The sequence below is a fragment of the Carassius auratus genome, chromosome 8 (genome assembly GCF_003368295.1).
Source record: "Carassius auratus strain Wakin chromosome 8, ASM336829v1, whole genome shotgun sequence".
NCBI classification, from domain to species: Eukaryota; Metazoa; Chordata; class Actinopteri; order Cypriniformes; family Cyprinidae; genus Carassius; species Carassius auratus.
In genome coordinates, this window is record NC_039250.1 from 28,755,812 (window position 1) to 28,778,212 (window position 22,401).

Below are 22,401 nucleotides of genomic sequence, written 5' to 3' on the forward strand. Positions count from 1 at the left end.
GCTGTTAAAGAAAGCAATTAGGCTGCCTCCACTTGCAACACAAGCCGTTACATCTCAGTGTCCACTGCTACTTTTAAACCATATATCAGGCATATCAGGCTGACCTGCTAAAGGACCTGGATAAAGGTTAGGGCCTTTCTCCCGATGAGGTAACTGAGTTACGGCACAACACGGATCTCACTCTGTGTGCTACTAAGCAGGCAACCTCTGCTATGGGCAGGACCATGGTGGCTATGGTAGTAACGGAGAGACATCTGTGGGTGAACCTGGCAGATATCGGAAAGAAAGAGAGGGGCTTTCTTCTTGATGCTCCAGTTTCGCATTCTGAACTTTTTGATACCTCCGTCGAGACAGTGGTTAAGAAGTTCAGTGAGGCAAAGGTGTGCTCAATGGTCTTCAAATCCTTCATTCCACGAACCTCCAGGTCTGTGCCCAAACAACACAGGAGTCATGGCTCATCTCAATCTGAGGATCAGAGTTTGTGCACTTTCTAACATCCACATAGAGGTAGGTGTGAATGCTAAGATTTTCTGAAATCCTCTATGGTAAATGTTATGCATTATTAGCCTCATTCCCTTTCTCTAAGGGTTATTGTGAGTGTTGTTGTTATTGTGAGCATGGTGCTTCTTTTTGAGCGCTCATGCTGTACGTCAAGCTCCCTCTCATTTGACAGCTGGGTTTTATTCTTCCAACTAGCCATCCAGCATTGAATATGCCACCACTGAGAGCCCGGTGTGGGGCTACCTCAGCTAGATATTTCACTGCTAGCCATTCCAGCATTTTACCATAGATTTGTCACGGTTCAGGGTGCTTCATCGGCTTCCCTGTTGTCTGTGTGCTGTCATTTTCTGCAGCTCGTGACCTGGGCTGATACATCGGCGCTGGTGTGTGCAGATCACGAGCTGATTGCCCTCACCTGTCGCTTGTTCCCATTCTCCCATATATTCCCTGCTGTGTCTGTCCCTTGTTGTCAGTAGATTTTGTGTTGTCATTGTGATTGTGCTTGTGCTGTGTGTCCGTTTCCTTACCTTTTGGCTGCTGTGCTCAGGACGCATAGACAAGGAATTCTTGTGGTTAGCCATTTGCCCTAGATCCTCAATCTCGTTTTCCCCGTCCCGATGGGCATTGCACCAGAGGTGGTCTCCACAGCCTTTGTCCACAGGTATCTGTACGGACAGCTCTGGAGTTGTTTTTCACTTTGGATTATTTTTGGATTTTTTATTATTGTACCCAATAAACTGTTGCACGTATCCTCTGAGTCCTTTCTAGAGTCCTGTATGGTGAGGGCTTTTTTTTTTCATGCCCTTTCTTCAGTTGGTTCCATCTTGGACACCACTCCACCTATGTATCCTCTAGATACATGCTTTAACATGGTCTTGCTACTAGGGTTCTATTGAGACAGTTCTTCCAGTAAGCTTATGCAGAATAAGTGGTAGCCTCTGTGTGACAGGCCAAGACTTAGTATAATTGTAGGCTCTAAGTTGTATCCCCTTAAAGGAATCTTTCCTGATTCCAAGCCTTGAGCTCTACCACTAGCCCAGTAGTCCGGCCCTAGCAGGTAAGTTTTTGCGGTATGTAGCCTAGGCCTTTGGCCATAGGGGATAATGTCACGGACAGCCATCTAACATCCCTGGGGCAACACCCGTGGCTATGGTAGAGTTGGTACTTAGTGCTCGCCATGGTTTTCTGGCATGCACTCCCCTCAGCATGGTGGCTTAGGTATACCATTCTCCAAAGCAACCCCTGGAGGATGCAGTTCAAATTTACCTTACCAGTTTACGTATGTAACCATGTTTTCCTAAGTAGGGATGAGACACTGTGTCCTCTAGGTTTTTCTGCCATGCTTCAGATGCAAGCTTCAGATGAAGATGTGGATGACGTTCTTTTGGCACCTATTTATACTATAGTTGCTCCGGTAGTGACGTCATGGGCTGTTGCCAGCCAACAAGTTGTAGGTGTTTTTTGAATGTATGTTTCAGACACGGGTCACAACAAGGTGTTCCCAATAGCGATCCCTAGAAGATGCAGTGTTAGTGCATTAGCCAGTACTATCTGATGCTGTGGGTTGCTTCTGTCAAGAAGCAGTGTGAGCCCTTCAAATCTGGCATCCCAAATCTTGCTGCGTAGTCCATTGGCTAGCTGCTCCTGTTGGAGGCAGTACAGACCCCCAGTCGGATAGCCTAAAATGGATCATCTATTGGTCAGTAAGGCTAACTCACCTGACGCTGTGAGCTGCTCCCATCAAGAAGTGACATGAGCCCTCCTGGGGTTAGTTTCCCAAAAACAACTATGGTCACATGTTGTGTCATTACCAATAGAGTTCAATGGAACTTACCTCTATAGTTAGCTAATGATGCTTTTGGGAAATGCACTCCTGATCGGATTTCCCAAATCCTCGTTCATCGGCTGGTTGGCCCTGTCCGCCCAGCCCCATGAGCTTCTCTCTACAGAGTTTGCCTGGGCCCTCCTGTTCAAAATACTAAGCTTCATCCTGAAATGACAGCACGTAAAATGTCGGTGCTCATTTTGGAGGGTTTAAGGCGGGCGTACACGGTGTGAATTCGGATGGTCGGAAGATCATTTGTCCACGCACACGGCAAGAGTGAGTTTATCTGAAAATCGTACGGACGAGATGATATACGACATGATTTTACAACCTGCGAATTCCAGAAACAATCGCACAAAGTCGATAGACGCGTTCGACTTGAAGCACCACTGCACGCACAGAAGGATCACTGTATGACATTAAAGTACCGCGAGAGTGATAAGAGAGCACACATATCCAATGCATTCGAATCGCTCTCGTGGTACTTTAATGTCATACAGGTGATCATTCTGTGAAGCACTGCTTCAAGTGTAACGCGCCTAATATAACTGCTCCCCATCTCTCATAACTGCATATAAAATACTGATACGAGCCGTGACTGTTTCCTACACGTACAGGTTATTTTTCAGCAATAGGAACTTGGGACGTTTGTTTACCCTGTGTCTGTGTTACAATGTAAACATGGTTTGTGAGGACAATTCCTGTGCCCTCGTAAACCAAATGGCTTTAAAATTTAAACATGCATTTTCCGTCATGGATAGAGGTAGTGTATGGGGATAAACAGTATAGAATACCGTTACATTTATGGAGAGTCCCTGTAAACTACATATGCGTGTGTGAGAGAGAGCGAGAGAGAACGTCTCCGGTTACTATCGTAACCTCGGTTCCCTGAGAGGCGGGAACGAGACATTACGTCAGCTAAGACGTATATGGGAACTCTTCCCTTCTCCACTTTCACTGAAATCTTATTGGCTAACGCCAGCTGGGGACAGCTGGCCAATTGACGCGAAGCATGCAAATACTGGCGGGTAAGCGTGCAGTATAAAATGCATGGGCGCGAAAATTACGTCAGAATCACGACTGAACGCTAGCACAGCTGATCAAACAGCGACCACGGCGGCTAACGTAATGTCTCGTTCCCGCCTCTCAGGGAACCGAGGTTACGATAGTAACCGGAGACGTTCCCTCTCGAGGCGGTAACTCAACATTACGTCAGCTAAGACGTATATGGGAACTGTATAAAATCCCGCCGTGAGAGCAGTGAAGATAAGCCCTGAACGGAGTCAATCACCCTCACACAAGCAGTACAGTTCTAGCCAATGGCCGTGTCGCTAAGAGTGCTTTCATCTGATAGGAGGAACTAGACCAATGAGACATCTGCTCCGACCCTAACAAAATATGCATAACTTCAAGCAATATATCGAAATCTGCACTAACCAGGGCAGACACAAAGCAATAAGCACTCAAGCATGAGAGTTAAACAGAGTCGACGGCGTTTGCGGTGACTGCTGCATAAACCATTTAAACCATAACACAGAGTTAGCAGCCATGGTAACTACTGTATAGCTGGTTATAACAGCTTTAATGAATAAAACTTAACTCACCGAAAAACATGTGACGCTACAGAGGGTACATCCAGCTTGTAAAACCTGGCGATTGTGTTCTGGGAAGACCAGCCAGCAGCAAAACATAAATACTGGACAGACATACCTCTAGACCAGGCCCATCAGGAAGCATTTATAATGTCCTCGCAGAATGAGCTCTGATGTTGAGGGGGTAATCCTTCCCCTGGCATTTGATAGCGTCCACGATCCAGTGAGAAAGTCTCTGTTAGAAACAGCACGTCCCTTATTACATCCACCAAGCACACGAACAGCTGGTCCGACTGACGAAAGGCGGCCGAGCAATTCATATACATCCGTAAAACCCTAACAGGGTCCCGGCGCTCTGAGTATCAGCGTCGCGCGAGGCTGACGGCTCAACAGACAAGGCGGGCAGGGAAACAAAACGGTGTATTGAGTGACTTCGAAACGAAACCCGGTCTCGGCCGGAGAGTGATCATTACAGTCGCCAGGCCCGAAACCAATGCAATATCGTTCACCAAACACTCACGAAATTCTCCAAGGCACTTCGCTGAGGCGAGAGCAAGAGGCAAGGCAGTCTTCAGGGAAGCTCCTTAACCGCAATCGAAGCTAATGGCTCGAACGGTAATAAGAGATAGAGCCCTCAAAACTAGAGCGAAATCCCACGGCGGCACGGAGGGCGGCCATGAAGTACACAATCTACTTGCTCCCCTGAGAAAACTGAATACCAGAGCGTGCTTACCGATCGTTTACCCGTAACCGGGGAACGAAAGCGGCAATAGCGGTCACATACACCTTCAGCGTGGATGGTTTCAAACTCCCGCTATCCAACTGTGCTGTAGAAAGCGCAAAACATCCGACACGGAACAGGTCCCCGGGTCAATATAAATGTTCTCGCACCATTTTGTGAAAACTCACCACTTCTGCGCGTAGCAGCGAATGTTTGATGATGCTCGCGTCTCAGTAAGTGTGTTTAGCACTCGTCAGTGCAGAGTGTCCCGCTCATTAGGGTCCCCGCAGCGGCCACACATGAAGGTTCCACAGCTCGGGGCTGGGGTGCTATATTGTGCCATTCGCCTGAGACAGCAGGTCCTGCTTGAGGGGGATTCGCCATGGGGGAGCCATCAGTAACTCTCTCAGGTCCGCGAACCAGGGCTGATTCGGCCAGTTCGGGGCCACGAGTATAACTGATGCTTTCTCCTCACTGATTTTGCACAACACAGGCAGAATCTTCACAGGAGGGAATGTGTAAGCCTGGCTTCCGGCCAGCGCGATGTCAGAGCATCTCCCAGCAGGGGGGGAGTGAGATAGCAAACGTGTTCTCGCTCGTGGCAAACAATCCACTTCCTCCCTCCCAAATCATAGATCTGATCTTGGGTGAAGCCAACATCTCCTTAAGGAATCCCGTTCCTCAAAAGCATGCTCACTCCACGGTTCAAAGTACCGGGGATGTGCGACGCTCCTATGGAGATTAAGTGTCGGTCCGCCCACAACAGGAAACTCGCTGCCTGTTTGAATAGAGCTCTGGAGCGCACGCCGCCCTGGCGATTTATGTACGAGACCACAGACGTGTTGTCGGTTTGAATCAGTACATGTTTCCGCTCCAATTTCGACCGAACGGCTTGCAGGGATATTAGGACACCGCTTCCATTATTCCAAACGGTTTTGTGTCACCTTCTCTGTGACTCCGACCACAGGCCCAGACGCACTGCTCCCCGGCCTAGATAGCGTTCGCAGAGAAAAGAACTCCTGGGCTGAACATATCCGGGCTGTTCCACGGTCTCAGAGTGCTGACGCAACTGTGAATGACCGTAAGTGCTTGTGGACCGAAGACCACGCCATCGGCGGAACTCGAGTTACAGCCAAAACTGTAGAGGCCGCAATGTAGCAGACCCAGATGGCACACTGAAGAAGCCGCCGCCATCAGTCCCAGAAGCCTCTGAAATTCCCTCAGTGCAAACGACCTGCCCAGTCAGAAACAGCGCAGAGTCGATGAAATGCTCTAGAGAGAGATGGGCTCGCATCGCCATCGAGTCCAAACATATTCCCAGATATGTTACAGTCCGACTCGTAAAAACACGCTCTTCTGCATATTCACACGCAGTCCCAGCGTATCCAAACGGCGAAGCATTGTTTCCACGTGACTGATAGCACATCTCTTGAGTGGGCTAAAATCAGCCAATCGTCCATATAATTCAACATGCGCATTCCGCTCGATCTGAGGGGAAACTTCGCTCTATCGCTCTCTCTCGAGCAGACTGAGAACTTCCTGTCGCAGAACAGGACGGTTTTGGGGCAAAGTCAGTGACGGGACCACGCCATTGAAGCGGGGAGGTCTGCGTTTGAATTGGAGAGAATATCCGTCGTGAATTATTCCCAGTATCCACGGTGAAAACGCCCGGGATAGCCCTCTTACCGTCCATGAGATGACACGGCGGACGCGTTACGTCTACAGCCACTGATGGCTTATTTTATTAGGGCCCCGCCCCCGCGAGGCTGGAAGCACTGGCGGGAGGGCGGGCGCGTCGCTAAATGGTGTGACACTCTTGCGCCATCATGAGGCCATTATAATCATGGACTGTGGCTCTGCGCTGTTTGAGACAGGGCGAGTGACACAACGTTGGGTGCAAGAATTTGTATATATGCTTCTTTAGTAAAATTTTTACTCACAAAAACATCATTTAAACACATATAGCAATCGTCACCCATAGTGATGTGGGGGACATGATGCATGTGTCTTTGTGGTGTTGGCACTCTCGCTCCTTCGCGAGGCCATTGTAATAATAGGTTGTGGCTCTGCACTGTTCTGAGACAGGGCGAGTGACACAGAGATGAGTGTAAGAGGAAGTAAAGCTCTTTAGTTGATTGTAACATGCTTTTATTGTGGAACTCACACAAACAGCATTCAAACAGACATAGCAATCGTCGCCCGAAGAAACATGGGGGACATGATGCATCTGAACATTGAGGGTGACACCGTGTTCATGTGGTGTTGGCACTCTCGCGAGGCCAGTATAATCATGGGTTGTGGCTCTGCACTGTTCTGAGACAGGGCGAGTGACACAGTGATGAGTGTAAGAGGCAGTAAAGTTCTTTCGCTGATTGTATACCTGTTTTTATTGTGGAACTAACACAAACAGCATTCAAACAGACATAGCAATCGTCGCCCGAAGAAACATGGGGGACATGATGCATTTGAACATTGAGGGTGACACCGTGTTTATGTGGTGTTGGCACTCTCGCGAGGCCAGTAATCATGGGTTGTGGCTCTGCACTGTTCTGAGACAGGGCGAGTGACACAGAGATGAGTGTAAGAGGAAGTAAAGCTCTTTAGTTGATTGTAACATGCTTTTATTGTGGAACTCACACAAACAGCATTCAAACAGACATGGCAATCGTCACCCGAAGAAACATGGGGGACATGATGCATCTGAACATTGAGGGTGACACCGTGTTTATGTGGTGTTGGCACTCTCGCGAGGCCAGTATAATCATGGGTTGTGGCTCTGCACTGTTCTGAGACAGGGCGAGTGACACAGAGATGAGTGTAAGAGGCAGTAAAGCTCTTTCGCTGATTGTATACCTGCTTTTATTGTGGAACTCACACAAACAGCATTCAAACAGACATAGCAATCGTCGCCCGAAGGAAATGGGGGACATGATGCATATGAACATGGCGCTTGGGGGCGGGGCCTCCCGCTCACTCACTCTTTCACCGTCAGGGAGACGGCTCGTATGGCGCGTTGGCTCTCTCGCGGCGCGGGGTCCTCAACCGACCCTGACGTTACCTTCCAGGCTCTTACCACTGCTGGTTTCGGCAGAAACGAGCGTCCGGTTCAGAGCGGGGTGCCACTGCGGGTTATTTTAGCTGGTTTCAGAGCCTGGCCCGGTGCTTAAGAATCTCGCAGAAGAAGAGTGGGGTGAGCGACGGGGTATCACGTGGCTCATACTTTGGCGCGCTTTCTGCGTCTCTGAGAATAGCTCCATGACGTCACCAAAGAGGCCGGAGGGAGCAATCGGAACGTTTAGGAGCGGCCTACGGTCCGCGTCTTTCAGGACAGCTAGGGTAAGCCATAGGTGCCTGTAAAGATGACCATGAGCTCCGTGAAACAGCTGAGCAGAGCGCTTAATAGCAATCAGCGCGAGATCAGTTGCCGCGATCCTGATGACGACAGCGCTACTGTGCCGCCGTTTGCCTGAAACACCTTGAGTATTGCCCTGGTAAAGAGCAGAAGCTGCACTTGCTCTTTCTAGACTGTGGTCCGGACCAAAAGCAGAGGGAGACGAGCACAGGTGTGTGGTAACAGTCTCCTAGACGAGGGGGGGGGAGGGTTTCCGTCCCGTCCACGTGCGTGATATGGCCTTCGTAGCAGAGTGGGTGCGCGCCGATTGGGGTGCAGCCCACGATTTCACCACGAGCTCTTGCATGCCTAAATGCCATCTGGTAGCAGCTCGACTGGAGGAGCCACGAGTCTAGTTACCCATCACAGGCTCGTATGTGCGTTGCAAGCGAGACTCAGCTCCGAGACGACCTTTCCGAAGACCCTGACGAGCTTCTCCTGGAGGTCTCAGGGCCCTCTTGGTCGGGGCGGTACCACTGAGAGGCCCAAACCTTTTTCGACGTCGAAGCGACATGGAGTCGTTTTCCTCGCCAGCTCCGAAGAGGACGAAGTTCGCGTTTTTTTATAGTCCACCACGCCGACGTCAAACTCGTCTTCGGGCGGGGGAGGGCCCACCAGCGGCTCGCTGGCGGCAGTGGGCCTCATTCCCGCCGTCCTCCGAGCCACTCTGGCTCTGAGGGCGCGCACTGGCAGCTCGGTACACTGGGCGCAAGTGTTGTCCGTGTGAGAATCCCAAGCAGGTCACACAGAACTGTTGAAGGTCCGAATCTAGCATTAGCAGCCATCGGATGCGGAGAGGAAAAACAGGGTGAGTAGTCCTCTATTGCAACTTCCACGATGACTTAGATAAGACTTCTAGCGTGAAGAAAGAGATTCTGGCGTAATTTTCGCGCCCATGCATTTTATACTGCACGCTTACCCGCCAGTATTTGCATGCTTCGCGTCAATTGGCCAGCTGTCCCCAGCTGGCGTTAGCCAATAAGATTTCAGTGAAAGTGGAGAAGGGAAGAGTTCCCATATACGTCTTAGCTGACGTAATGTTGAGTTACCGCCTCGAGAGGGAACTAAAAAGGCATTGGAATACGTTGCTAGAAACATACAGCGATCACTGTTCCTGTCAGACTTCACCGAGTTTATCCTCCCACATTCGCCGTGGCGCTGCCGTCTTCGTCTTCTGTGGTTTTCCTAGTTCGTGATTGGTCAACTTCAGATAAATCAACAAATCGGCTCGTTCAACCGCACAAATGGCACGAATTCAAACCGATAGCTCACAAACTTTTTAGACATGTTTAAAAATGATTGGGAGGTTGGGAAGTGCTCGTAAGCCACTCTGCTCAGCTCATAGTTCATCGCAAATGATACGAGCCGCAACCATACGAGCATACGCGATTTCCACTCGATTGAAAAAAATCACATGCGAACTCGTACGACAGCAAAAATCGCACCGTGTACGCCCGCCTTTAGTCAAATCATCGGGCAGCTGTCCTTTGCTCAATTGCTTTTTGGGGGGTTCTCTGGGATCTGTACTCCCCTTGGACAGCACACCAAATAAGCATAACCTTGACTCTATTTATTTTATGTAAGTTTGAATTCATGAAATTATGTTTTATTAACAAATTTCAGAAGGAGCATATTCAGATAACCTGATGAAAACGAGAGGAGCACAATCAGTAATCAACCTAATTAATAGGTGTATATATACACAGCAGATTTAACTCTGTTCCTCAACAGTTTTCCAGCATCCCTCCACCACCGCATCTCAACTATTTCTCTCCTAATCCATGTGAGGGTACTCTGGGTTCGGGCCAAAATTCCAAGCTCTGAGCCCTCTTCTCAGACAGCACACAAAATAAGCATGACCTTGACTCTGTTTATTATATGTAAGTTTGATCTCATTAATTACACAGGTGCATAAAAAAAATTGAAAAATCATGAAAAAGGTCTTTTTTGTTATTTAATTAAAAAAGCAAAATAAAAAATTCAGTATATCAAAAAAAAAAGCATGCTTAGTTTGATTAATTTTGAGTATAAATAATGGGTACCTAGCGGGTTAGTTTAGAACATGCAACCACAATTATGGGAAAGACTACTGACTTGACAGTTGTCCAGAAGACAATCATCAGCACCCTCCACAAGAAGGGTAAGCCACAGAAGGTCATTGCTGAAAGGGCTACACACTCACAGAGTGTGTATCAAAATATATTCATAGAAAGTTGACTGGAAGGAGAAAGTGTGGTAGGAAAAGGTGCACAAGCAACAGGGATGGCCACAGCCTTGTCAGGAAAAGATGATTCAAGAACCTCTGAGAGCTTCACAAGGAGTGGAGTGTCACCACGCTCAGACATCTTAAAGAAAAGGGCTACAGCTGTCACATTTCGAGAACCAAGCCAATCCTGAACCAGAAATGTTTCACCTGGGGTAAGGAGAAAAAGAACTAGACTGTTGCTCAGTGATCCACAGTCCTCTTTTCAGATGAAAATAAATGTAGCATTTCATTTGGAAATCAAAGTCTGGAGTCTGGAGTCTGGAGGATGACTGGAGAGGCAGAGTATCCAAAGTCCAGTGTGAAGTCAGTGATGACTTGGGTGCCGTGACGTCTGCTGGTTTTGGCCCATTGTGTTTTATCAAGTCCAAAGTCAATGCAGCCATCTACCAGGAGATTTTGAAGCACTTTATGCTTCCATCTGCTGAAAGCTTTATGGAGATGCTTATTTAATTTTGCTGCAGGACTGACAAAATGTGGCCTTTAGATCTAAAACATACTGGGCTATTAGAAATTCAGCAGCAAGGATTAATAAAGCATAAACAATAACAATTAAGTATTGGACAGAATTTTTTGCAAACTCTGGTTTTTATATAGTTGTGTTTGCCATATTTGTTGGCTTAATTCTAAAATTAATAAACAATTACAAATAATAATAAAAAGGAAAAATTCAACAAATAAGAAAAACTGATAAAATACAGATAAATAAATGATAGAGCTTGGCTTAATGAAAAAAAAAATGGCTTAATGAATATTAAATTGGTAACACTTTATTTTAAGGACCAATTCTCACTGTTAACTAATTGATTATTAGCATGCATATTGGCTGTTTATTGATACCTATAAACCCCATATTAATGCTTTAATCTGTATGACCATATTTTACTTCCCTTAAAGGGGTCATATGATGTGATTTGGTGCATAAAGAAGATCTGGAAAGTTTCAAAGACTAAAGTCTCAAATCCAAAGAGATTTTTTTTATCAAAGTTAAGACTCTGCCATGCCCCCCTAAAATGGCTCGTTCTAACATGCCCCCACATGTCTACATCACTATGTGGAAATATTTGCACTATGGGGCCCAAATGTTCATGCAAAGAAAGAAGGCGTAGTTTCAGTAACACAGTGTTGAAGCAGTCATGTCAGGGAGATGTGTGTGTATCTAGGCAAAAGCAAAAGCACTTTATTTGGCCTTCCGAAAGTAGATGCACTCAGGAATCTAAAGATTACTAACAACAGAACAGCAACGCATTTTATGGATGATCGTTTTGTGAACCTAGGAGAGGAGGTCATTCTGACTTTGAAATGACAATCTGGTGTTTCTGAATCTGAATCAGCTACTGGAAGTATGTTTTGTTATTAGTTTAAGTATTTACTATTGAATGTTAAAATGCGGATGTGACGAGTGATGTGGGAACGAGCGAGGCCGGTAGAGTGATTGGGAAATGAACGACACCTGCGACCAGACATGGGGACTTGTGACTTGGTGACTTGGACTCAAGTCGCTATTTTTATGACTTGAGACTTGACTTGGACTTGGAAGTTAAAGACTCGGGACTTGACTTGACTTGAGAGACGATGACTTGAATGACTTGAGTGTTAATCACACCATGTTTTCAGTTTAAATATAAAATATATAAATTATTTTTAAAAATAAAGTTGATTACTCAGCTGGAGCGCAGGCTGAGAATAGCGTCGCGACTGGATCAGGACACTATCATCAGTCATGTCCTCTCTACCTTACGCACACCACGCCCACTTAGATCAGATATCACATCACATCAACATGTCAGCCTGAGGGTTACCGACGGTCATCGCTTTTGTCTTCAATAATTCGCGCCGAAAACATGTGGAAAACGCTGGGTGCGCCGCTTTCTCCTTCTTTCCAAAGCGCTCGGGCAGTTGCCATAGACAGTAAAAGAAATGGACACAGCGACCCCATTGGAACTCAATTGAGACAAGTGAAGCCCATTTTTAGCGTTTTTTAGCACTTCTGTTTCTGAACTGGGGAGTTCTTTGTCGTGAGTGAGCAGGAGTAAGTATTCTGATTAATTATTTTGTATAGTATTTTAAAATGTTACGCCAGTACGCCATATTAAGTTAATTGCCTGCAAGCTTCTCCTCCTGTCTGTACGGTAATGCGACAGAGAGTCGAGTGGTTGTGACGCAATCGTTAGCCTATTTTTTACAAAAACTGTTTATACGGGGCCATATTGAAACATAGAAGGTAATGGAGCCCTTTATACATTGTCGTGTATCTTTAGAAATAAATAATGGACAAACAGAGTCTTTAAACGCCTCAGATGTAAAGTTATTCGCTTTCAAAGTGATGCCAAAATGAATGGGAGTCAATGGGAATGCTAACGCAAGTGAAGTTCTGCTAAAAGATGGCAGCCCCCACCCGACTTCAACTTCCGGTCGAGTTCCTTGCCGCCTGGCAGTTGCGCCCCTGAGGCGTCTGCCATTGCTAAGCAACCATGACGAGCTCCGTGACGTGCCTCTCCATGAAGACGCGGAAATTTCAGCAAAGGATAAATGGTTTGCAGCTCTAAAAATCGCTTGCAGTAGCTATGCTACTAAATTTATTTCAAAATGGCAATCCATATACAGCTATGATCAGCTGTTCCTTCATCTTGGCTGAGCTTTCAACGTTGTTACTGGAAAGGATGAAGCTGATTGGTTAGTTCTTGTCACATGACCTGTGGTGCGCTTGTGGCTCTCTGAAAAGTTGAGATGTTTTTAACTCGATGCGGTGCGGACGCGCCTGGAAAAAACGAGCACGTCGCGACCGCGTTCCTTCCATTATGAGCGCGCATACCGTGCGCCTACGTTGGAAATAACGAACTTGCGCGCGCAAAATTCGTGCTATGTGAACGCCCCCTTACGATCCGCTAGCAGGCCGTCAAAAAAACGCGTTCCAAAAAACGCTAGGGCTGGGCTAAGGGGGCTTAAGCCCCGAACATTTTGTTACCTTGTCTTTCTCATAGAGCAAAACAGTTAATCAGAAAAACAAATGTGATTAAGACTACAGCTGCCGCGATTGCCTAATCATGAGAAGTGCATATTACAGTTATATATATATATACAGTGGGGCTCGAAAGTTTGGGCACCCTTTGCAGAATCTGTGAAAATGCAAGTAATTAAAAAAAAATAAGAGAGATCATACTAAATGCATGTTATATTTTATTTAGTACTGTCCTGAGTAAGATATTGTACATAAAAGATATTAACATTTAGTCCACAAGACAAAAAAAAAAAAATGCTGAAATTATTAAAATAACCCCACTCAAAAGTTTGGGAACCCTTGGTTCTTAGTACTGTGTGGTCACATGATGATCCTCGACTGTCTTTCTGTTTTGTGATGGTTGTGCATGAGTCCCTTGTTTGTTCTGAACAGTTAAACTGAGCAGCGTTCTTCAGAAATATCTTTAAGGTCCTGCAGATTCTTCAGTTTACCAGCATCTTTGCATATTTGAACCCTTTCAAGCAGTGACTTTATGATTTTTAGATACATCTTATCTCACTGAGGACATTTGAGGGACTCAAACACAACTATTTAAAAAGATTCAAACATTCACTGATGCTCCAGAAGGAAACAAGATGCATTAAGAGCTGGGGGTAAAACTTTTGAACACGATGGAGATGGCCAAATTTGTCTTATTTTGTTGAAATATAATTTTTTTCCATTTAGTTCTGCCCTTCGTAAGCAACAGAAGATACTTTTATGTTTCCCGGTACACAAATTAAATACAATTTACCTTGATCTTCAAATTCTGAAAGTTTTCACCCCCCAGCTCTTAATGCATCTTGTTTCCTTCTGGAGCATCAGTGAACGTTTGAACCTTTTTTAATAGTTGTGTTTGAGTCCCTCAAATGTCCTCAGTCTGAAAAGATGCATCTCAAAATCATACAGTCACTGCTTGAAAGGGTTCAAATAAGCAAAGATGCTGGAAAACTGAAGAATCTGCAGGAGCTTAAAGATTTTTCTGAAGAACGCTGCTCAGTTTAACTGTTCAGAACAAACAAGGGACTCATGCACAACCATCACAAAACAGAAAGACAGTCATGGATCATCAGGTAACAGAACACAGTACTAAGAACCAAGGGTTCCCAAACTTTTGAGTGGGGTTATTTTAATAATTTCAGCATTTTTTTTTTTTTTTTTTGTCTTGTGGACTAAATGTTAAAATATTTTATGTACAATATCTTACTCAGGACAGTACTAAATAAAGTATAACATGCATTTAGTATGATCTGTTTTATTTTTTGAAAATTACTCGCATTTTCACCGATTCTGCAAAGGGTGCCCAAACTTTCGAGAAATGTAACAAAGTTTAATGTTGTATGTAAACTGTGTTTGAGAGAGAGAGAGAGAGGTGTTCAGAGAGGAGTCTGTAGGATGTTTAGCTTTTATTTGTTTTATGGACTCAATGTTGAAAATGTAAAACATTTCAAACACTGTTGGCAGAAGTGAAAAATAAATAATTTTATGAAGTTACAATTTTGTTTGATTCCATGATGTATTTTACTGAACATGAGTATTTACAATGCAAATCCAAATTATTTTAATTTACTGACAGTTACTTATATCTTGTCTTTTAACTTTATTAAGATCAGATTCTGCAGGTAAAATTACAATAATAAGGTGACTTGACTTGACTTGACTTACTACAGGACTTGACTTGACATAGCTTGTGACTTGACTTGCCCAAGAAAAAAATACTTGGGACTTACTTGAGACTTGAAGGTTAAGACTTGAGACTTACCTGAGACTTGCACATGTGTGACTTGGTCCCATCTCTGGCTGCGTCTCGAGTCCCACAGAGGAGATGGAAGGATATAAAACTGGAGCAACGACCGTAAAGGACGAGAGAGGACCAGGCCTGGGCAATATTTTATGTTTGCTTTTTATTTTGTGCGCACCAGTCATCCGTGAGGGATGTGTTTATTGTGTTTATTTTTGTCATTAAAGTTTCATTTTGATTGTGCGCCGGTTCCCACCTCCTTCTTCCCAATGACTATGGAGATTTTATTATTACAGTGGTGCCGAAGCCCGGGAGAAGGAGGGACGCGCTGCTGAAGATCCCTCGCGGTTGCCATCCGTGAGGGAGTGGAGGAGTCGGCGCCGTTCGCCAGGGGGCCGGAAGCCTGCTGCCATCCGCCGGAAAGGGGAGGAGCAGGGAACGGGGGACTCCTGCCAGCTGTCCAAAACCAGAGGAGCTGTCCCTGTCCACCGGGCGGCGGAGGAGTGTTGTGCCGTCCGCCGAGGGCCGTCCAGTGCCACCGCCAGGCACCGCGGAGGAAATCACCCAGCTACTGGAGGGCCGAGCAGCAGGGCGTCTGGGAACCAGTATTTTTTTATTTATTTCCTCTCTCCCCTCTCTCGTCTCTGTCGCTCCTCCTTCCATCTCCTTTTCTCTCGCCTCGTCTTTCCTACCACCAGGTTCCCGCAGGTCCCCGTGAGCGGTCCCCCCCGGAGGGAGGGGGGGGAGTAGAGCGCAGTCTTGGGAGTACCCCCCGGCCTGCGAGGGGTGATGGGGGTATGTGACGAGTGGGGCTGGGCCGAGAGATGTGGGAACGAGCGAGGCCGGTAGAGTGATTGGGAAATAAACGACACCTGTGACCCACTATCGGTCTCGAGTCCCACAGAGGAGATGGAAGGATATAAAACTGGAGCGACGACCGTAAAGGACGAGAGAGGACCAGGCCTGGGCAATATTTTATGTTTGCTTTTTATTTTGTGCACACCAGTCGTCCGTGAGGGGCTGGTGCACTGTTTTGTGTTTATTTTTGTCATTAAAGTTTCATTTTGATTGTGCGCCGGTTCCCGGCTCTTTTTTCCAATGCGGAGGTTTGCGTGTCATGTGTGCATGATAGAGAGAGACAGGGTCACACAGAGGACTCAGTTGTCTTAAACATACAGTACGTAGCTTGTGCACTGCAAAGACATACGAGCATTATCAGTGTGTCTGTCATGCCACTCTGTTCCTCTTTTGGGCTGGTATCGCTAGTCTGTGCCCAGGTGCAATAATTGCAGTTTAACGATCCGTGGTGGTCTGTAGACCAGTGGGTTCAGTCAGCTTCCAGAAGAGACATGCAGTTGCAGGAGTTGTCATCGTCTGGGTCTGGGTCTGGTCATTCCTGTTGAACATTCCACTACTTTTGGATGGGGTAGCTATGAGCTGGAGAGTGTGCAGACATCTTGTGCACCAGACTGGTACAGCAGAAACTTGACCAATGTCTCCTACATCATGTGTTACTTTCTTCTGTACTTTGCACTTCCTTTCCCTGTCATTGGCATCCCCTACACTTTCCTCCTGCACCCTACGGCAGGTAGGAAACTCAGGAAAGCTACAAAGGACTAGGGATGATTTCATGTTGATAGAGCAGTAGTAGAGGAAGTAGTTGTTATTTTACACACCTGTATTTGTCTCTATTAGAAATTTTAGCATTATGGGATCAGGTATCATTTCTCACTATTAAGTAGTTGCTTATTAGCATGCATATTGTTAGCATATAGGCTGTTTATTAGTACTTATAAACATATAATAATGTCTTATTTTGCATGGTTGTATTTTAGATCCCTTAATCCATCCATCATACCTAAACTTAACATCCACCAACTTACTAACTAGTAATGAACAGTAAATCAGGAGTTTATTGAAGCAAATGTCATAATTAATAGTGAGAACTGGTTCCTACACTAAAGTGTAGGTATCACTTTCTTGTTACACAACTAACTTGTCCGCGTTAAAAATGGGACAGGAATTTCACAATGGATTTTTTTTTCCTTTTTTCTTTTTCTTTTTTGTTATCCACAAATTTTTTTGCCTCTTCATGCCAAATTTACTGCATTGTCCTATGATGGGGATGACAGATTCCACTCATAGAAGGCCACAGTCTTCAGTAGAGTTGTCACGCTGCCAGTCTTTGTTTTCCTGGGTGTTCCCTAGTGAGCTCACTTCCCCTTAGGCACTTCACCATAGGCACTTTAATTCCGCTAGTCTGGTTGTGTCTTCACAGTAATTGCACTCCAATTAGAATCGCACAGGTGTTGACAATACTCTGTCATTAGTTTCCCTTTATAGAGCTGTCTTTCTCTGTTGTCATCATGGAGTCCTTACCCTTTGTGTCTCATGCTCTCGTTCCCCGAGACTTCCTCTACCTTCTTGTTCTTCTGAGTTCCCCGTTTCATCCGGTTCCCTCTTTTGGTTTTTGTTTGTCTCTCATGACTGTTTATTTTGTATTTACCCTTCCGTTTAAATAAATCCCTTACCTGCACTTGGATCCACCCTCTCTTTGTGTTTCATCTAAACCCTACCGTGACAGAAGGACTCCATCCTCAAGGATCCAGCGGTATGTCTGCTGCCATGTACTCATCAGTCAGCAAGCGTAATGGTTTTGAGGGCTCTCGCCTGGTGGTGTTCCGGGGGACCAGGGGAGGTCGCTCCGGAGCAAGCGGTCGAGAGGAGGTCCGGCAGCGATCGCCACTGTGGCCTCCCATCGACCCGAGATTCGGATGGGGGCGGCCATTTCCCCAAGATGTCCCGAGAGGAGAGGGGAAATGCAGATCGGCTGAGCCAGCGCCGTGGTACCAGATGGCCGCCAGTCCTGTACAGCGGCACCAAATGGCCGCCAGCTCAGCGCCACAGCACAAGATGGCCGCCAGCTCAGTCCCACAGCACAAGATTGCTGCCAACTCAGCCCCACAGCACAAGATGGCCGCCGGCCTAGCGCCACAGCCCAAGGTGGCTGCCAGCCTAGCGCCACAGCCCAAGATGGCCGCCAGCCTAGCGCCACAGCCCAAGATGGCCGCCAGCCTAGCGCCACAGCCCAGGATGGCCGCCAGCCTAGCGCCACAGCCCAAGATGGCCGCCAGCCTAGCGCCACAGCCCAGGATGGCTGCCAGCCCAGCACCACAGCACAAGATGGCCGACTCAACGCCACCGACTCTCCATCGTAGAGGGCGGAGGAGGAGACAGGCAGCTACTGTTCCTCAGGACCCGGAGAACGTTCCCGAGCGGGCCGCTGCCATCCATGAGGCCATTCCCGATGTGGTGCCCGCTGCTGTTTCGGAGGCGGTGGTTGAGGCTGTTCCCGATGCGGTGCCCGCTGCGGTTCTGGAGGCCGAGGCGGTGCCCGCTGCTGTTCCGGAGGCCGAGGCGGTGGCCGATGCCGTTCCCGATGCGGTTCCCGTTGCTGTTCCGGAGGCCGGGGCGGTGGCCGAGGTCGTTCCCGATGCGGTGCCCGCTGCTGCTCCGGAGGCCGAGGCTGTTCCCGAGGCGGTGCCTGATGCAGTTCCCGAGGCGGTGCCCGATGCAGTTCCCGAGGCGGTGCCCGATGCTGTTCCCGAGGCGGTGCCCGATGCAGTTCCCGAGGCGGTGCCCGATGCAGTTCCCGAGGCGGTGCCCGATGCAGTTCCCGAGGCGGTGCCCGATGCTGTTCCCGAGGCGGTGCTCGATGCTGTTCCCGAGGCGGTGCCCGATGCTGTTCCCGAGGCGGTGCCCAATGCTGTTCCCGAAGCGGTGCCCGATGCAGTTCCCGAGGCGGTGCCCGATGCTGTTCCCGAGGCGGTGCCCGATGCTGTTCCCGAGGCGGTGCTCGATGCTGTTCCCGAGGCGGTGCTCGATGCAGTTCCCGAGGCGGTGCCCGATGCAGTTCCCGAGGCGGTGCCCGATGCAGTTCCCGAGGCGGTGCCCGATGCAGTTCCCGAGGCGGTGCCCGATGCAGTTCCCGAGGCGGTGCCCGATGCGGTGCCCGATGCGGTGCCCGAGGCGGTGCCCGATGCGGTGCCCGAGGCTGTTCCCGAGGCGGTGCCCGATGCTGTTCCCGAGGCGGTGCCCGATGCTGTTCCCGAGGCGGTGCCCGATGCTGTTCCCGAGGCGGTGCCCGATGCTGTTCCCGAGGCGGTGCTCGATGCAGTTCCCGAGGCGGTGCCCGATGCAGTTCCCGAGGCGGTGCCCGATGCGGTTCCCGAGGCGGTGCCCGATAAGGTGCCCGAAGCTGTTCCCGAGGAGGTGCCCGATGCTGTTCCCGAGGCGGTGCTCGATGCAGCTCCCGAGGCTGTTCCCGAGGCGGTGCCCGATGCTGTTCCCGAGGCGGTGCCCGATGCTGTTCCCGAGGCGGTGCCCGATGCTGTTCCCGAGGCGGTGCCCGATGCAGTTCCCGAGGCGGTGCCCGATGCAGTTCCCGAGGCGGTGCCCGATGCAGTTCCCGAGGCGGTGCCCGATGCTGTTCCCGAGGCGGTGCCCGATGCTGTTCCCGAGGCGGTGCCCGATGCGGTTCCCGAGGCGGTGCCCGATGCGGTTCCCGAGGCGGTGCCCGAGGCTGTTCCCGAGGAGGTGCCCGATGCTGTTCCCGAGGCGGTGCTCGATGCAGTTCCCGAGGCGGTGCTCGATGCAGCTCCCGAGGCTGTTCCCGAGGAGGTACCCGATGCTGTTCCCAAGGCTGTTCCCGAGGAGGTACCCGATGCTGTTCCCGAGGCGGTGCCCGATGCAGTTCCCGAGGCGGTGCCCGAGGCAGTTCCCGAGGCGGTGCCCGAGGCGGTTCCCGAGGCGGTGCCCGATGCAGTTCCCGAGGCGGTGCCCGATGCAGTTCCCGAGGCGGTGCCCGAGGCTGTTCCCGAGGCGGTGCCCGATACAGTTCCCGAGGCGGTGACCACAAGGCTGTGGTGGTCTTCTGCTCCGCCCTGGGGGACTCTGGCGGTGACCACGAGGACGTGGTGGTCGTCCGCTCCACCCTGGGGGACTCGGGCGGTGACCACGAGGACGTGGTGGTCGTCCGCTCCGCCCTGGGGGACTCTGGTGGTGACCACGAGGACGTGGTGGTCGTCCGCTCCGCTCTGGGGGACCCTGGCGGTGACCATGAGGACGTGGTGGTCTTCTGCTCCGCCCTGGTGGACTCCGGCCTCGACCACAAGGACGTGGTGGTCTTCCGCTCCGCCCTGGAGGGCTTTGACTTTGACCACAAGGCCGTGGTGGTCTTCCTCTCCGCCCTGGAGGGCTCTGGCCTTGACCACACGGCTGTGGTGGTCATCTGCTCCGTCCTGGTGGACGCCTCAACATGTCCGTCATGGACTTATGTTTTGTGTTTTTTTTGAGTTCTGTTTCTGTCTGTTCCTTTTAGTTTAGTCTGGCCCTCCTTCCCTCCCCCTGAGCCTCCACCTGTCCGCCTCCCTCCTGGACTCCTTGTTTTGTGTTGCACCTTTCCATTTCTCCTGGTTGCTCCTGTCCCTGTTTTCTGTCCCTCCGTCCCTCCCCCTGGTCCGCCGCCGTTCCACCTCCCTCCTGCCTCTTTTTCTGTTGGGGTTTTCCTGGGTTTAGGTGGAGCATCTGGTAGCTGCTCCGTAGGGGAGGGGGTAATGTCACGCTGCCAGTCTTTGTTTTCCTGGGTGTTCCCTAGTGAGCTCACTTCCCCTTAGGCACTTCACCATAGGCACTTTAATTCCGCTAGTCTGGTTGTGTCTTCACAGTAATTGCACTCCAATTAGAATCGCACAGGTGTTGACAATACTCTGTCATTAGTTTCCCTTTATAGAGCTGTCTTTCTCTGTTGTCATCATGGAGTCCTTACCCTTTGTGTCTCATGCTCTCGTTCCCCGAGACTTCCTCTACCTTCTTGTTCTTCTGAGTTCCCCGTTTCATCCGGTTCCCTCTTTTGGTTTTTGTTTGTCTCTCATGACTGTTTATTTTGTATTTACCCTTCCGTTTAAATAAATCCCTTACCTGCACTTGGATCCACCCTCTCTTTGTGTTTCATCTAAACCCTACCGTGACAAGAGTTTAGTTGAAGTCAAAAAATCTCACTCTTCAACCATCGATCATTAAAAGGAAACTGTAAAATGTAAATGCATTAACAGATTACTTTCAATATACTATGAGTAGCTCCTGAAGATCCTACTCAATTCAGCAGTAGGATGTGTGTTAAATATCATTATAGTAATATATATATATACATTTCTTAACAATTACATTGCTCAACATCCATGTGAAAACAAACCTAGAAAGAGAGATGAAAGATTCTTAGATTCTAAATGCATTCAAGGAAATTGTTCATGGTTTATGTTCACGGGAGAGCAGACCACAAATGCAGAGCATGTGTTGTCTTTTTAATTTACTTAAAGCAAAATACAAAGATAAAATGAAACAAATCAGGAGGAAAATAATGCAGTGGACTGAAAAGAGCTATTCTATAGATATTGTTGTTATATCACATGACATTAATAATATACCAAATGTAACATTTTCTTTGTGACTTCGGAAAACTGTAAACTACTGAAAATGTATGGCCCATTCAGTCAAAATGACGGATAAAGATTATGTGTAGGTTAATTGTCTGATTTGAAATGAATTGCTGCAGTCTTTTAAAAAGAACTTCCCTACTGGAAGTGCCCCCATTAATCAAAAGACAGTTGGCTTGATAGGAAAAAGAGGGAGAGACTTACCTAAAAAAAGGTCTGCATGTTTTGCTTTATAATAAGCAGAGAATGCTATTTAATAATTTTCAACTTCAGTTTTAAGTAAACTAGATTTTTTACTGTTCTTCCTCTGGATTCAGGAGGTTTGCATGTTTGTACGACCTACTGAAAATGTCAGAGGGAGGAAGCACTGCCAGGGCAGAGACCCAGCTGGCCTGTGTGGTGGTTGTCATGGTGATGTCCTTCCTGCTCACCTGGCTGCCCAGTGCTGCATTTGCACTCTCTGTGATCTTAGACCTGAACCTTTACCTTGAACCGGTGATCGCCACCGTTCCCATGTATCTGGCCAAGAGCAGCACAGTTTTCAACCCCATAATCTACTGTAAATATTCTTGAACAGACTAGCGATGGGAAGTTTAGATCATTTTACCGACTCTGGCCTTTGAGTCTTGTTCATCAAAATGAATAAAACTTTTTTCGAGTCATTTCGTTCATTTTTATCAAAATGTAATTAAAATACTATGTTTACTTCCCTAACATGTCTACTAGTACTTACGCAAACATTGATCACACTACAAACAATACAAAACTATAATGCTATAATAAACAGAAAAGATGAATTCATTGTTTACCAGCTCAGCAAATAACATTCAGCTACATTTCCTCCCCCTGCGTCTCTCACTCACGCGTCTCTC

At 48.1% G+C, this 22,401-nt stretch overlaps 1 pseudogene; it reads left to right on the forward strand.

Moving 5' to 3' along the window:
- The first annotated feature begins 224 nt into the window (after window positions 1–224).
- On the forward strand, window positions 225–22,108 carry LOC113106854 (parapinopsin-like; annotated as a pseudogene).
- The last annotated feature ends 293 nt before the right edge of the window (window positions 22,109–22,401 follow it).